Source organism: Myotis davidii, unplaced genomic scaffold (assembly GCF_000327345.1).
Source record: "Myotis davidii unplaced genomic scaffold, ASM32734v1 scaffold964, whole genome shotgun sequence".
NCBI classification, from domain to species: Eukaryota; Metazoa; Chordata; class Mammalia; order Chiroptera; family Vespertilionidae; genus Myotis; species Myotis davidii.
In genome coordinates this window covers 2515893-2528109 of record NW_006298351.1, presented here as the reverse complement: position 1 = coordinate 2528109, position 12217 = coordinate 2515893, and positions in this window count along the sequence as shown.

The following is a 12217-nucleotide window of genomic DNA, read 5'->3' as shown; positions in this document are numbered from 1 at the left end:
CCCACACACACACACACACAGTCACCTAACCTGGCTCACACAGCCTTCCCTCACACACAGCTACACTCAGTCCTGCTACTCAGCTCCATGGTCTCCCAGAGAGGGAGCCAAGCAACCACACACTCTCTCTCTCTCTCTCTCTCTCTCACACACACGCACACACACGCACACACACACAGAGTTACAGGACACATGGTCACAACCACACAGGCACAAAGCCCTTTGTATAGTCACATGATGACTTGCAGAATCCTAGGTGCCCTGGGGCACACAGTCCCTGCTGCCAGCAAGCATGAAGTCCACACAGCCACCCTGTGCCCAGCTCTTTGGAGAACCAGGGTGAAACCTCATAGACATTCAGTGTCACCGGGGCCTGCTCTGGGTGGGCCTGGGCCATGAGGAGCCTTCTGTGGGACCCTGATCCCCTCTTTAATAAAAGGGGCTAGATGCCTCTCCCCCTCCCCCATCAGAATCCAGCGCACTAGGTATCCTTTCTCTCAGCAGATGCTTCCTCTAGTTCTTGGGGGGAAATGCAGCGAGCGTGCCTCACCGAGGGGCCAACAGGCTAGGGAGGAGGCGGCGGGAGTGCCCAAGGACACAGGCAGGAGATGGCAGAGGCAGGATTCCAACGTGGGGTGGTGAGGCCGCCAACCCGCGCTCGCCCCCCACCCCAACTTCCCAACTGCCGGGCCGGGGGCCCCACCGCGTGCTCCGTGCCCCTCCTCCCCAGCACCCAAGGGCCTCAGACACAAAGCCACTTGGCGGCGCTCGAGGGGGCGCGCGTGGGAGCGCGCGCGGGGGCCCGCGCCTCCGGCCAAGATGTTCCCTCTCGGCGTGATTGACAGGCTCGAGTGCCGAGAAACAAAATTGTTTATGCGCTAATGAATAAGGCCCTGATTGCAAGATCCTGTTTGGAAAATTATAGTGCGGCGGCGGCGGCGCGGCCGCGGCGGCCCAATTACAGCCCGCGCTGCATATTCATTTCGTCTCTCCTTTGCATCGAGATGAACGGGCGGCCCCGCGCCCTGCAAAGGCAACGCCAGATTTACTCCCAGGTTCCGCAGTCCTCCGCGCCATTGTCTGTCCCGCCACCTGCCTCCTGCCAGCCTGATTGCGGGCACCGGCGCGGCCCGGAGGCGCAAGGAGGGCGGCTCCGAAAGTTCGCCCTCCCCCTTCTCCTTGCGCCCCTTCTCGCTGTCCTCTCTCTGCCTTCCTCAGTCGCCTGACTCTGACTCTCCCCCTTTCTCTTTTCCCGGCTCTGGCTCTATTTCTCGCCCGCGTCTCTCCCTCTTTTCTCTCCCGTTTCTCCGTGTGTCTGACACACGTTCTCGGACTCTCTCTAGATCTCTATCGCCCCGCGTTCCGCTCTCAGGTCTGGGGGGGCCTCAGGCACAGGGACTTTCAGCTCCTTCTTCCCTCCCGGCTCCAGCTGCAGAAATTCTCCAGGCTCCTGGGTCCCTGGGGAGCGGGGATGGGGGCCCGTCTGTTCTGTGGAGGCCGTGGAGATAGGAGGTGGATGCCACCACCACCTTGGCCTTGAGGGTGAGGTGGCTGGGCCAGTCCCCCAAGCCAGGCTGCTTGGGAGAAAGGTTCTTCCCTGTGGCTGTACCTCCTGTCTCCCCAGGCACCCCCCAGCACATCCCGCAGCCTAGGCACCTGGCCTGGCCAGGCTATGCTCTCTCCCACCTGGTGCCTTTGCCCAGGGCTGTCGTTCTCTTGCAGGCAACCCTCCTGCCCTCCAAGACCCTTCTAAGCAGCAGCAGGACAGCTCCCTCCCCTGAGCACCCTTGTTTCCAGGCGAGTCCTTCTGTTAAAACAACGGGCAGGGGCACACACACACACACACACACACACACATCTTTCTCCAGGGGCTTGACCTGTGAGGCCTGGGGACTGGGACCAAGTCAACCTGGTGCCCAAACTAATACCTCTCTGTGATATGGGGACACAGTCACCCCATCCTTGTTGTAGGGTGTTGGTGGGCAGGAGCAGATGAGAGGCTGGGAGATGGGCCTGATGGCTCCCAGCCCACATGGGCCCCACAGGTCGGGATCAGCTGTGCCTCCAAGCCTTGGGCCTCAAGCCACAACAAACATGTCTGCCTCTTCTCATTGGAGTCGCTGCCCTAGTCGACAGGTGCCTGCGGCCCAGGTGTGACCATCAGATCTCCTGGTGATGCTGATGGTAATGGGGTTTTTTTCAGAGGGTGAGGACCATACACACGGGAGGTTGTGCTCCTCCCTGGGACGTCCTGGAATGACCAAGATACTTCTTCTTGGGGTGGAATTGAGGAACTCAGATGTGCACAAAAATGGACTGCCATGTACACCAACTGTTCTAGACAAACGTCCCTTTCAGAGACACACAAAATAACACACACACACACACACACATACACCTCCCTGAAAGACCCACACCATCTGAGGCTGGTCCCAGGGGCTGCGTATGGGACAGCACTGCCATCTGGTGGCTTTCTGGTACTCTCTTTGTCAGGCCCGGACTGGCTTCCTAGAGTCACAGCTAAGCCATAATGGGGGCACCCAGACCCAGAGAACTGGGACTCCCAGGAAGGAAAGGGTGTGCAGGTGTCCCTGAAGATGAGTTTCAGTTCCCTGCCCCTATTTCCATGGACCCCAGGAGCAGATCTCACTAACAGGAGGACCATCCAGGGATGGTGAGAGGGAGGGATCTCCCCATCCTGGGAGGTATACAAGCTGAGCTGGAGCCACCTACAGACTGTTGGCCTTTAGTGGCAGAGCTGACAACCTTGGAAGCCATCACCAGCGTGGATGATATATCCAGCCTCATCATACCCCACCCAGTCCAGATACCCTCCGGTTCAGTTTGTTCATTAACCATCAAATTTGAGAGCTTCTCAGCACCTGGAGCATCGGTGTGGGATGGGTGGTGGGCGATGCGGTCGCCAAGGGTGGCAAAGCCATATCTCGGGGACTTTCAAGGCCAGTATTAGAAGCATAGACTTTATTTGGGGGTAACAGGGACCTGGGGACAGGCTCAGCCAGGGAAGTGACATGGTCAGATGGGCACGTAAAGGCCCGCTAATGAGAAGAGGATGAGGGCAGGAGGGCCAGCTGGGTGACAGCAGTGGCCTGGCCAGGGCAGGGGTTTGGCGTGGGTGGTGAAAAGGATGCAGATTCCAGAGCTATTAAGGGGATTGACTCACAGGCTTTGGTGAGGGATTGGCCTGTGGTGGGAGGGAGTGGGAGGAGGGAAGCATGACAGTGAAGTGACCTCCAGGATGTCAGTGCTGGATGGGGGTTAGGGGAGAGATGATGGGAACGATTTGGATGTGTTGAGCCTGAGAGCCAAGGGCACATCATCCGGAGGAGGCGGGGGGGTGAGGTGGGGGGGAGGACGGGGTGTCCAGTAGGTGGGTGAAGTCAGGTCTGGTGGCATTCCCATGGGAGTTGGAAGGTTATTGGTTGACAGCAATGAATAGGTGAGGTTACACAGGCAGGGCCCTTAGAAGCCCTAAGCACTGAAAAGTTGATGGTGTTCACCCTACCTTCACTAGTCAAGAAGAAGGATGCTAAATTGTAGACTACAACATTTCATGTATTATAAAAATGCCATTTTCACCAAATGGTGGGTTCATAGAAACTGACATTTCCTCCCCCTCTTCCTGGTCTGATGGCGCTCTGAGGCTAGCTGCCTGCCTGCTAGGTGATCCAGCTGCCAATCCAGGCAAGAGCAGTGAGGTCAGAGGCCCCGGAAACATCAACTGCCAGGGTCAGAGGGGAGCAAGTGTCACAGTCTGACAGGGAACAGTTGGGGAGTGTCACTTTGTTGGGGCCAAGGAAAGAGAGAATGTTTAGAAAAAGAGTGTGATCAGTCACAGAAAGCAGAGAGGATAAAGAGGTGAGGACTGAGGATGTGGAAGTGGGGCGGCCAGGTGGGCCCTGATACAGACACTAGCTCAGTAACGCGAAGCTGGTCCCCCCTCCGGTAGGATGTCCCTGCCTAACGGGACCAGCCTTAGGGGGGAGACCCGGGTTCCTTGACCTTGAGGTCCTCCAGACTGAGAAACTGGGGGGGATGGGACTCCAGAGCAGGGGTTGAGGGAAGCTGGCCTGGGACGGAGAAAAGCAGACCAACCAGAACATCTATGGACCTACAGTAGTACTTCAGGGGAGCAGCTGGGCAGTCCTTTTTTTTTTTTTACCACAAGAGGGCAGCATAAGAACAGGTCATGTCTTGGCCCAGCATTCTTCCATCTATATTCTAAGGACTGTATTTCCAGATCCTGCTGTGTGATCTTGGGCTCCCTGGGTATCAATTTCTTTCGCCATAAAGTGTGCCAATTGGACATCATCATGTCCTGGAACATGTTGGGGATCCCCTTCATTTCATAGAGAGAAACACCGACTTGCAAATGTGCATAGGTCCTGTGTCATTAGCATGCATATGCATATATGCACATGTACACACAAGCTGAGGCACACACTGACACATGCTCACGGGCGCACTTACAGAAAAAAGCAGACAAACGGGGGGATGTGCCTTGAGTAGAGCACACCTCCAGGTCTCCCTGCATCCATAGCAGACATGCCCCACCCTTTGGCAGGTGGGGGAGGGAACTTCAACTTCTTCTTGGAATGGAAGACATGGAAGGTGTCTTGGGCCCTGTCTTGGGTAATGTTGGGAATGTCTTTGGGTCCAGGGAGTCGTGGAGATTCTGGCGGAGGGTGAGGTGCCAGGCATGACCTACAGCTGAAGCCACCAGGCCCCATGCGTTTCCAGCACCCAGGGGCTGAGGCTGAGCTGAGGGGCCCCCAGACCTATGGACCCAGAAGTCCTGTAGCATTAAGGACAAGTCCCCATCCTTTGGTGGCTTTGGCCTTGGCAGAGAGATGACAGGAGTCACATCATGCCCTGGGGTAAGGGTTACAGGGCCCCAGCCACCCATACAGGCAACAAACAGACCCAGGCCAGGCACAGTGGGGACAGGAAAATTAAGGATGCCTGAGCTTGCCATGGGCCTGGAGTCTTCTGGGGACACCAGGGCAGCTGTGCCCTGTAGGGAAGCTATCCAGCCCTGCCCTGCAGATAGTCCTTGGACTGAGTCAGGACTGGCTGTGGCATTGGCCTCCGAGGTATAAGGATACCAGGCAGATCCTGGCCACAGAGGGTGCTAGGAGGGGAGGAACGCAGGCAGGCCAGAAGCTTCCCCAGCTCTTAGAAGGGAGCCAAGCTAGCTGTTCCTGGAACTCTCTGGACCCCCACTTGGGGCCTGGTGCTTTGCTCATTCAATCCTTATCAAACCTCATACCAAGTCACATTGATGATTCCTTTGGAATTTAAAAAAAAAAGTGATATAATTCGCCTACCATAAATGCACCATTTTAAAGTACACTAGTCAGTATTTTTGTATATTCACAGGAGGGGCTAAAGGGTCTGGTGGGCTCATCTGTCAGGCACTGAGCCCCTCTGTGCAGCCCCAGAAACTAGGCACTCATGGGAGACAGGCCAGGAAATAAGCCAGAGGGATTGGGATTGTGCAGCGGGCCAGCTGGGGAAGCCACCCTGGAGAGAGGCAGAGGATTGGCTGCTGTCGGGCCACTACCCCAGCTGAGATGTGAATCACACCCAGGATGTGAACCCTGGTAGGGACAACTCTCAGGGCCTTTGCATCTCAATACTTGGGGGAGGGGAAGTGGTGTTGGAGGCTGCCCTCTCCTCTCTGTGTAGCGCTGAGCTAGCCCCTGCCTCTCTAGATGCCACTTCCTCATTAGGACTCTCTGCTCTAGGACAGCTCTCCTGAAATTTGAAGATGGAGATAGCCATCGAGTTCCTCAAGTCTCCTCCATTGCAATTTACTGAGCACCTACTTTTTGCCAACCACTGTGCTAGCATTGCCTCCTAAAACCCTCTCCACAAACCTTACGAGGAACCTGAGGCTCAGAGAGGTTAGGCTGCTGGCCCGAGGTCACACAGTAAGTATGTACTGAGATACAATTCACACTCAGGTCTGTGTGTCTGGTGATCCAAGGACTTTTTTTTCCATTGCCCCATTCATCCTCCAATTCCATGTTTCTTAAGTGCCTCTGCTTCGGAATATGTTTCAGTTTGTCTCCGTATTTTTAGGAGTTTTCCCCTCCCCCACCTCCCAGGTTTGGTTGCAAAAGGAGGGAGCATGGAGAGGGCTGAGGTTGCTGTCAGAGAGGTCTCTTCTGCCTCCCAAATTGCCTCTGGATTCTTCCACGGAAGCCTGGCAGCTTCTCCAGGCACACCTCCCTCCCTCCCTGCAATCCCCTGGCCTCTTAAGAAGCTGGAGGAACAATCGCTAATCAGCTTCCAAGAGAGAGACTGAGAATGAATGGAGGAGCCAACAACAGGCTTCAATTGCTGGCAGCTGGTCCCCTTCCCCAGCCGCAGCCCCAGCGCTGGCTCCTAGCTCTCCTTCTCAATTCCAGTTTCCTCCTCCTGCCTGATTTCCTCGGGTCTCTTCAGGTTTCTTCCTTAACTCGATGAAGCCACAGAGGTTAAGGGACATCTCGCCCTGCCTGAAACACCCATTCCTTCACTTACCTCCCCATGGTGAGGCCCCCAAAACGCTGATCATATTTTCATCTCTAAGCCTTTGCACACCCCACTCCTTCTGCATGGACAGCCTTCCTCCAGCTGATAAACTCCTGCCCATCTGCTAAGGTCCAGCTTACATGTCCCCTCCCAAGGGACACCTGTTACTATAGGCAATAGAGGGGGGTACTGCTTCCTGCCAAGATTGAGAGCAGCAGGGGGTCCCCTGGGTGGTGGGGCTTTGGCTTGGAGGCTGCAGGCAAGAAGAATCTTTTCTGCACTTCCCCATTCACCCTCCATCTCTCGTTTCCCTTTCTCTGTTCTCATTTCTGACACAGGGACTCCGGCTAAATGACCTTCAAGATCCCTCCCAACATCCCATGTTGATACTCTGCCATCATCCTTTGGGGGCCAGGTGACTCTGTATTTATTGAGTGCCGGCCACGTTCCAGGGATGTTCTGAGCATTTAACCTGCCCTCACCCTGGAAGCTGCCAGAAGCCACTAAGCTCCCTGAGGGCCGCACTACTCTCCTTCCTTTAAAGTGTGGTTCCGAGACTGGGGCCCAATACCCTGGTCCCTATTTGAGATGCATTGTGGTTGTCACGAGGGAGTTCACTAACCACTTCTGGCTTCCTCCTTCCGCACGTGGTGGGACTGCCTAGCTTCTCTAACTCGGAGGTTGTACTACTTGCTCTGATCAATGCTAAGTAAGCAGAACTGTCATGCATCACTTCCGAGTCAAGCTTTAAAAACAAAAATATATGTTTGCATATAAAACCAGGTGGGAACCATTCCATTTTATTCAGATGCTTGATGGGAACTTCTCTGCACCTCATCCTTCTTCAGCCTCTTACAAAACCGGACCTAAGGCGCCACCTGGTGGCAGCCTTTGGTTCTAACATGGCAGAAAAACCCAGCTGGAGTAAAAGCGGCCCACACCCCTCTCCCCTGAACTGTTTCTTTCCCTGGATATGGACTTGCTGTAAACGTGATAGAACAACAATTGATGAACATTTTTTCAATATTTTTATTGATTTCAGAGAGGAAGGGAGAGGGGGAGAGAGATAGAACCATCAATGATGAGAGAGAATCATTGATTGGCTGCCTCCTGCATGCTCCACACTAGGGTATGGAGCCTGCAACCCAGGTATATGCCGCGATTTCCTGGTTTATAGATCAATGTTCAACCACTGATCCATGCCAGCCGGACTGTATGTTGGCATATTAGAATCCAATGCTTTTTTTCTGTATGTACTTTGCACATAGCTGAGGATTAGTGTATACATATGTTTATATATAAATACACATTCATATATATGGACTCAATTATATTTAAACATATGTCGTATGTTTTTGTGAACAAAGTCTTGGTGTGGGAGTTAGTGTGGGTGTTGGGAGCCAGGTGCTAGTGTCAGACCACCCTGAGTTTGAATCCTGTCTTTGCCCTTACTAGCTGTGTGACTTGGGCAAGTGACTTCCCTGAGTAGCAATTTCCTTCCCCATTTGTAAAATGTGGTTAATAATGGGACTTATCCCAGGCTGTTGGGAAGGTAATGACACAATGTATGCAAAATGCTTTATACAGTTCTCCAGGACAGAGAGATTTCTCACTGATAATAAATGACTATGTAAAGCTTAGTCTGCCTTTCTGATTCGTAGCAGAAATCTCTAGAAATAGGATCAGTTTCTGGGTTCAAGGGTCTCAACGATGATACAGTTTGTCAAAATTGAGAGGAAGATTTCACCAAGATCCCCCGCACCACAGCTGTTCTCATGTGGCTCTATATTCTTCCAGGCCCTGTTTATGCAGAACAATTTTTAAGCATTGTAATTATAATGCTTGCACAGTTTGCTTAATATTACATTGTCAACATTTTCCTGGAGGCTAAAGCTGTCATTGGCATTTGCCATAATATGCTTAACTATTTCCTTACTGCTGAATATCTGAGCAGTTTAATTTTTCATTCATTCATTCACTCATTCATTCATACATTTGCTATTGAATGCCTACTCTCTGCCAGGCACTGAACTAGGCATTGGGGTATGGGATCACCAAGAAGAGTACACACCTTGCTTTTGGCATTTGGATTCTGGCCAGTGAGACAAACCATTATAAGTAAACTAGAGGCTCAGTGCACGAATTAGTGCATGGGTGGGGTCCTTTGGCCTGGCTGGCAATCAGGGCCGATTTGGGCCGCTGGAGGTTGGCTGGTGGAGGGAGGAACCACGGGAAGTTGGCCTGCCACTGGAGGTTGGCTGTGGGAGCGGACTGACCACCAGGGGGCAGCTCCTGCATTGAGCGTCTGCCCCCTGGTGATCAGTGGGTGTCATAACGACTGGTCTACTGGTCGTTTGGTTGTTCGGTCACTTAGGCCTGTATATATATATAGATAGACAAGTAAAACTCTATCAGCAGTGGTGTGTACTGTGAATGAAAAGGAGACACCTACTGGTGAGACCTATTTTTAAAACATTTGTATATATTTCGGAAGTAGTCCTAGTCCCTAACTCTAATCTGCTCTTGCTCCTCAGTAGCCATAACTGAGCTTCTCTTTGAGGAATCCCATATGGGGTTGAATTTTCCACTAACATATATTAGAGCTTCCTGATAAGTCAGAGCTTTCAAACCCCTGACACTGAGCTCAAATAGGCCTTGTTTCCTGTTCTTCCTTCCTCCAAGGCTTGTGTTTCAAACAGTCCAGCCTGCTCCCCATCCCCCACCCCCCAACCCCAAGGCTTATGGTTATCATCATCTTAAATCTATGTGCACTGAGCCTTTTCCTCACCTTCCCTCAACACAGGGTCACCACTAGCCCTAGGATCCTTTGAGCCAATCAGCAAAGGTGCCCACTTTGGGCAGACAACGCCTTGATGGGTGAGTCTTGGCGGGCAGAGCACAAGTTGGATATCCGCTCTTGTGAGGCCTTGTGGTTCACTTGCATGACTCTATAAGGCAGCCCTGCCCACAGCCTCTGGAACGACCTCCTCACCTACCTTCTATCTTCTGAGTCTTACTCCATCAGTTTATGTTCGATCTCTTATGTGAAGTCTTATCTAGCATTCTAATTCACAGTAAACCCTTCATTCCTTGAAGCCCTGATTTTTGACTCTTTGCTTTATTTGGCACTTAATTGTGTACTGCCTTATGATTCCTCTTGTACCATTATTTCATCTGAAAAGGTCTGATGTAGATTGAGAAATCAGAGGTATCTCTATAGATATGTTATTTACGCGGAATGCTGAAGAAGTGGATAAAGATCTATCGAAATAGTGTCCCAGGCAGAGGAAGGGCGAGTGCAAAGACCTCGATGCAGAAGATGTATTAGATATAAGGCCAAACGAATATCTTTACATGAAATGGCCTATGCAGGTTTGACAAAGGAAGTGGAAGACAACTTACAAAGTTATGAATTCATACTACTTTATGAGGCAACCTTTGACCTAGCCCCTGGAAATGAGGCTACGGAGATTAATTGAACCAGACATATTCCTTTCCAGACTAATGGAGGAGGCTAAGATGATTTCAGTAGACAGGCCCTGGTGGGAGGTTATGATGCATGCCAGTAGAAGGGTAGAGAGAACAACTATTTCTGCCTTTGGGGACTGAGGGAAGCTTGATCAAGGAGACATCCAAGTGGGGTCTGACATAGGAGTTTCCCAGGCAGAGACACAAAGGGAGAGGAAGTCCAGGGAGTGCTCAAAGGGATGGAGGCAGGAGAGAAGAGTGATTTCAGAGCGTGGCAACCAGGAAGGGTTAGGAACATGAACATGCTCGGACTTCATCTGTAGATAGTGGGATAGGGGAGGTTCCTAAGCAGGAGAGTGGCTGGTCTGGCTGCAGTGTGGAGAATGCATAGGAGTGTGGAGTCAGGGAGACCCATGAGGAGTCTCGTACAATGACCAGAGTAAACGCTTGAATTGGGACAATGATGATAAGAATGCATAAGAGAGGACAGATGCAAAAGACATTTTCATGTAAAATCTAGAAGGCTTGGAAATGGACTGGTTTTTGGAAGGCTGGGGAGAGGGTGAGTTAAACTTTGCAACTTTCAAACATGGATGACTGAATGAAGATGGTGCCCTTTGCTGAGACCAGAAATACTAGGAGGAGAGATAGGATTTTGGGGGGTAGGTTGGTGGAGAGAGATTGGGGGACTGTGAGAGCTCCTCTTTGGTACCATGGACAGCGCCAGGGTTCTCCAGAAGCCTTGAGTTCAACATGTAGGGCAGTGGTTTTGGACTCTGGCTGCCTTAAAATCAGCAGAGGAGCCTATTTAACATGCAGGCTTCCCGGCCCACACAGATGTTTTTCGTCAGCGTTTCTGGCGCTCCTGGCGTGCAGGGGCCTGCATTCTAAATAAGCACTCCGGGTAACCCAGGTGCAGGTAGGTGATGGGCTGACTGTACTTAAACACTGAGATAAAGCCCTCCCCTTGGATTGGCTTTAAAAACACCTGACAAACAAAAAGAATTGAAAGCAGGGACCTGGGAAGGTACTTGTGCACCCGTGTTTATAGCAGCATTAGTCACAATAGCCAACAGGTGGAAACAAACCAAATTATCTTTTGACGATGGACGGAGACAATGTGGTGGATAGATACAACGGACATTATTCAACTTTAAAATGGGAAGGAACTGTGAGACGTGCTACAGCATGGATGGACTGTGAAGGCATTGTGCTGGGTGAAATAGGCTGGTCACAGAAGGACAGACACTGTATGATTCCACTTCTATGAGGTACCTCCAGGGGTCAAGTTCATAGACAGAGAGCAGAGCAGCGGCTGCCAGGGGCTGGGGGGTGGAGAAGGAGGAGTTAGGGTTTAATGGGTATAGGGTTTCAATCTAAGAAGAAAAAGTTCTGGACGCTCTAGCCAGCTTGGCTCAGTGGATAAAGCGTCAGCCTGCGGACTGAAGGGTCCCGGGTTCGATTCCGGCCAAGGGCACATGCCTGGGTGGCAGGCAGGAGGCAGCCGATCAATGATTCTCTCTCATCATTGATGTTTCTATCTCTCCTCCCTTTCTCTCTGAAATCAATAAAGAAATATATTTTTTAAAAAAGAAGGAAAAGTTCTGGAAATGGATGTTGATGATGGCTGGTGCACAGCGATGAGAATGTACTTAATGCTATTGAACTGTATACCTAAAATCGGTTCAAATGATAACCTTTTTGTTGTTTATTTTACCACAAAACCCGACATAATAGGAAAAGTAGTGGTTAATGCCCTCAACTTGAGAGGGAATCTGCAGGGCTTCTCCATGGCTTCCCCACCCATAGGGAGCTCCCCGACCCCGGGAAAGGGGGCTCCCCGCTCTTGGTGGGGGCTCTCCCAGGAGCAGCAGGTGCTTCTTCACCGGAAAGCTGCTCCCACGGGGCCTGGACTTGTCACGTCCCTCGTCGGGCTGATGGTGCAGTTCCTCACAATGGGAGAGGCTATGCCTCGTCCTTCAGACTGGCCGTCGTCCCAGGGCGTGGTGCGGGGGTGGGGCCTCTTGGTGGAGCGCTTTGTCTCTGCTCCCCAGGCCCAGGCTCGGGAGCCGCAGTGTTGCCCAACACTTTTCTACGCTGCATGTCGCTTCCAGCGGCTCGGAGCTCTGCGCCCTGGGCCGGCTTGCGGCCGCCGCTCCTCCCTTCCCCTGCCCCACGTCCCCCCTTCCCCGCTTTGCCCTCTTCCATT